Below are 5923 nucleotides of genomic sequence, written 5' to 3' on the forward strand. Positions count from 1 at the left end.
GTAGAATGCAGAAAAGTGACGAGAGAGAGAGAGATGATTTGGGAGAGATGTTGAGACCAGTACTACTACTTATATACAAAGAGCATAAGGAGTTGGGCTGAGCTGGTGACGTATTCGGTGAGCTAATGAGTGACCTATTCGGTGAGCCAAGTAGAGTAAAGTCGTGCCACGGTGCTACCTTCCGAGAAGACTTGGCTCTTTTTTTAGTGGGGCTATTATGCCTCTCCACTTTTACCACGATACCGTCTACTGATTTTTTTTTATATTTATTAAATATATTTAAATATTTAAAAAAAAAATTTAACCAACGACCGAATAAAACGATTAAAATAGAAAGGTAAAGTAATTTTATTCTTTTTCTTTCTTATACATTTATATAAGAATAAATTTCGCAACTTAAAAGTCATAAAAATAAACTAACAAGAAATCTAATAAATTTAAAAGAAAGAGAACTAATATTTAAATTATTGAAAATAATCTTTCAATTAAAATACACTAAAATACATAATATCACAATTAAGCTCTACATTAAATTATCATTTACTACTGTTTGGCACTGTGTCATGTGTCGGAAGACCTAGACTTTTTCCTATCCAAACATAAGCAGCAATATTAATATTAAAATTTATATTTGTATATATTGAATGATACAATTTACATGAGTTGTCTGTTTCCTTAATGTCCATATGTACGGAGTTTATATGAATTAGTATGGGAAAACAACACCACATGCATATGACCGGGCTGCCACCACACCGAAGCAATCATGCTAGGTTCAAGACAGTTCTCTCAAACACATCATGCAAAGTGCAAACATGCAGTATTGTTTCTCCTCCTGATCATCTCCTCATTAATGTATGTCGAAGTTCTACAACGTCTTTAACGGGTCGGCCGTAGTTGCGAAAAGGGAAATGGATTAGGCACATCGATCACGTTCATCCTTGTGCAGGTTGTAACGCCCCGTTCCCAGAGGTCCGGAGAGTTAGCTCTTAATACTTAAAATTAACTTAAATAACACAACTTATAAACTCCAGAAAAATCCCATAAAATATTAATACACTTAATCAAACCAAAAATCTAAGTTCTTCCATGGCGACAATAAAAAAATCCCCAATAACTTGAATTAGAAATTCTCCGAAAACTCGAACACATCCTCAACTCATCAAATCAAAGACCCGAAAAATAAATCAGCTTACTAACTACGACTCTCAAATAAGCATTTGTACCCTCAGACACTTATTCCCCTACAATCATCACACGTTGCTAAACTTTCTACTCTTGCTCCCCAGCTGAACCATCAAAATTATCTGAAAAATATATGGAGATAAGGGGTGAGTTATCAACAACTCAGTAAGCAAAGAACATATACCAGTGTATAAACATGAGCATTTACAGAAATCAGAATGCAGAACAAAACATTTTCATTTTCAGAGTGCGGAAGCAGAACATGTTATCAAAATATCAGAGCGAAGATTTAGAAATAATTTCATTCAAAATATTCTTTGGCATAGCATAAATGATCATCGTCATCATCAAAACATCATATCAGAACAGAGGCCATGTATAACCCCCGTGGTAGGGTTGTGCATCTGCGGATAGCCAAGCAGAACATAAAACACTTTGTCACCAAGGTGTGCACTCAAAACAGAGACCACTACTATAACCCGTGGCAGGGCCGTATCCACTATTATTACCCGTGGTTGGGCCGTATCCACTATTATAACCCGTGGTTGGGCCGTATCCACTATTATTACCCGTGGTTCGGCCGTATGCCACTATTATCACCCGTGGCAGGGTCGTAACTGAATAGAACAGAAACAGAATCAAATTCAGAATCAGAGAGTCATGCCAAAGGTTTTCAGAAATCATGTCTTTTCCAAACAGTGTACTGAACAAAAATCTTCGGAACAGGACAAAATCATATCACAACATAATTTATGCACAAATTTCATATTCGCTCTCATTTTCAAAGTTCAGAAACAAAATGTCAAAAATAAGCTCATGTCTACACCAGTCATGACAGAAAATACGTTATTCTTAAACAGAATCTCATGAGTAATGCAGAACAAATATCTAAGATTGTTTTCAAATTTCTTTTCATAGCAGAACATGCACATTTTCCAAAAAGGACCTCAGTTCGTTTTATTTAATGCAAAGTCTAGCATAGGAACCCCGCTTACCTGGACTTCTTAGCTTTTCAGAATTTTCCTCAAAATGTCGAACAATTAACAATCGTCACCTATCAAATAATCAAGTAATTCCCGTAAATTTCCAATCAACCACTTATTTCGATATTTAATCCTAAATTTCTAAAATAACCTACTTAATTCCTCAAAACCTAAAATTTCATAACCTTAAAATTTATCATCTTTTTCTAAAATCGCCACTGTCCAATTGATAACTTTGACTAAAAACATTTAAAAAATCTAACTTATTTATTAATGAAAACAACTTATAAATTTCAATACTAGATAAAATAATTATCCCAAAATATTTTAAAGTAAACCATAACTATTATTAAATAGACTAAAACATATCTAAAATGTAAAAACAACATTACTCCAAAATTATTTACTCTTAACATAGATCTTTACTTAATAACATAATAAAATTATTTTCTGTAATCATAACTAAATAATAGTGAACTAATACATAATAAAATATAAAAGCCCATTAATAAAACATGCAGTGAAGGGCATTACGGTAATTCAATTAATTCCTTGAAAAGTAACCAAAACAGAACCTATGTACTGAAACACATGCACGACGGAAACTACCAAGGAAAACCGAGACACGCGTCGAGGGTGAGGCGCGACGGGGCTGACTGGAGGGACTGCGGTGGCGCGGCAGAAGAGCAAGAGCAAGGCGAAGTTTCTGTCGAGCAGCGCTGGGCACTAGAGAAGGAGAGGGAAAAGTGAGCGAGAGAGGGCGGAGAGAAAGGAAGGAGTAACCGAGGGAGGTACTCACCGCGAGGGACAAGGCGGAACTGAGGCGGCTCGAGGCTGACGGAAAAGTGACAACCGGCGGATTCTGTGGCTGGTCCGATAGTTTTCCCGACGTACGGTGGTGGCTAACCGTGTTAGAGGTGATGCTCTGTTTTTGAGAGGAGAAACAGAGGATTTTAATTCGGTAAAAGCATGGATTGCTGATTCCCGTGGCTGTCGAAAGCGTTTTCCGAGGTTTTTTCTGGGCGTCGATTTTACATGGAGATGGAGGTTGGGGGAGGACGAACCGGGCAGCAGTGGTGACGAACACGTTTGGGCTTCCGTGAGGGTGTCGGACGGCAACGGGGATGGCTAAAAGGTGCAGAGAAAACTGTGGAAAATCGAGAGGAGAGGGAGAGAAAAAAACACAGGAAGCGGCTATTCTAGGTCTTCGTCATGCACACTAGTGGTTGGCTACGGATGCAGGGTTGACGTGAACGGTTGCTGCGTCGAGGGCTACGGATTGCTGTTTGCGCGGGGAGGAGTTTCTAGCGGCGGCAGTGTTGGGTAAAATCTCAGTGCTTGGGAAAAACATAATCATCTATATATATGTGAGGTGAAACCCTAGAGAGTCGAGAGAGACGTGTGTGCATGCATGCCGTGAACGAATGCATGTGTGTATGCATGCTGTGCGACGGAAAAATAAAATATAAGCCGTGCGAAAAATAATATAAACGGAAAGAGAAGGAAACGAAAAAATAAATAAATAAAACAAGCGGGGAGAATAAAATAATAATAATAATAATAATAATAATAATAAAATAAATAAATAAACGGCATAAATCTCCAAATAAATTAAAAAAAATCAGTCCATCTATACAAATTTTGGGTCCGGGTGTTACACAGGTAACCCTTGCGGCCATGCATAACTGACTTGAGAGCATTAACATTGGTTTGTGCATATATGATCATGTACATAAATTTGAGTTAAGAATGACATTCAAGTGGCTTTAGCTAACCTCAATCAATTTCATCCCACATTGAATTAGGTATAAGGTTGGCTAAATTATTATTTTTTTATTATTTTTGAGAAATTAACAATTAAAAATAATTTGCCAAGAGCAAAATTAGTCATTTTCTTACATATTTGTTGAACAACTCTAGCAAAAGTCCATGGATTTATGGCTAGGTCCATATCTTAATTAATTGATCTATGGCTAAGTCAATGTAGAGTATTTTTTAGACATCTTCATCAATATTTACATTTCACTAGCATTTGGCTAAGCTAATGCAATACAGTTGTATAGCTTCTTCTTTACATGAGATTTGGTCCTGAGATTCCTAAGCATCATCCTTTTCGATGAAAAAGAAGAGTAGTATATAGTATGAGTAATACTACATGCAGTCATGGAGTGCTTATAAACCGATATACAGTCACTTTGAAAAATAATGAGGTTCACTATTAAAAAGTTATTATTTTTTCTTGTGGGTCCCGTATTTATATACTTTTTTTTAAAATGATTGCATGACGCTTGTACACTCACGACTGCAATTATCATTTCTCATATAGTATAGCATATTAATAATAAGGAGACCTGATCTCCAGTTTCTTAAATATATATATATATATATATATTTATATATATATATATATATATAGTATAGCATATTCAATATATACAGGTCATGAGGTTGGCATATACTAGCTAGCTAGAGAATATTAATATCATATATTGTATGTGGAACTTTAGGCTTGTGCAAATAATCTGTAAACCCGATGGACGTTTAAAGTGGCCTGACCCGACCCGAATTTGACGGGTTATTAATTTATCGACTTGCATCCCGACTAGTTAACAGGTTTATATCTTGAAGTTGAATCCGTCCGTATATAAAACTATTTCAGATCTCCAACCCTAGCCGCCCAAAGTAAAACACAATATCAGCTCTTTGTCTTCATCATCCCGAAGCTTCTCTTCATTAACTCATCTTCTCCATTCCTGCCAGAGGAAGGCAACCACCTCTCTGTACACACCCGGCAGCAAAGACTCTTCAGCCCTCTCCATTCGCCATCTTTGCATGTCCAGATCTACACACTCTCACTTGGTTCTTCTCCATCTGCCCCATATCTACACACTCTCACTCGGTTCGTCTCTCTTTTCAAGTATTGCTGGATTGATGGATTTTTTTGTTTCTTTTTGCTTTCAAAATGATTTATTCAGTTGGGTGTCCTTCATGGATGCATCTACGATCACCACTCCATTCTTTTCTTACTCTTGATAAGCAAGCCTAGTTCTTCAAGACGCATCTTGGTCATTTCAAGATCGTCGTCGTAGTCGACTTTGTTACCCATAGATTACCTCCAAAGAAAAGATATCACAAAACAACGAGAAAAAAAAAATAAAAAAAAATAAAAAGGAACAAAGAAAAAAAAAAGAGAAGTTTCATACATAAGGTGGAAAGATGCATGGGAGATATGGTTTTTGCTTGTTCTTCTACTTGTTGTTCTAACGGGTATTTAGCGTAATTCTGATAGATTAAAAAAAAGAGAGAGAGAGCGATATAGAGAGACGGTTCGACCCGACCCGCACAGGTCGGGTCGGACCGGGTTCGTGTGCTTCTTCAAAAGTTACAGGTCGGGTCGGGCCCATAACAAAAAAATGGTGGTCGGATTGCAGGCCTATGTGGAAGGGAAGTTTCCTTTTCTTTAATAAAGGACTTACATTTAGTACAATAATCTGCATATGTGTATAATAATTATTAGTAAATTGGTGACACCATTTAAGCATGCGTGTTTAATATTGACACCAGCTTACTTATAATAATTAGCAACTGATTAATGTATTGACCGCTATCATGGCAATTTCCTCACAAAGTGACAAATGTATGATATTTGTAGTTTTGGGTGTGAAGCCTCGCGCATTTTTTCTTTTGAAAAGTGGGTAAATTTGAGATCCACATAAAGAAATTATTTTTTAATAGTAGATCTCACTTTTTTCTAA

The sequence above is a fragment of the Juglans regia genome, chromosome 6 (genome assembly GCF_001411555.2).
Source record: "Juglans regia cultivar Chandler chromosome 6, Walnut 2.0, whole genome shotgun sequence".
NCBI classification, from domain to species: Eukaryota; Viridiplantae; Streptophyta; class Magnoliopsida; order Fagales; family Juglandaceae; genus Juglans; species Juglans regia.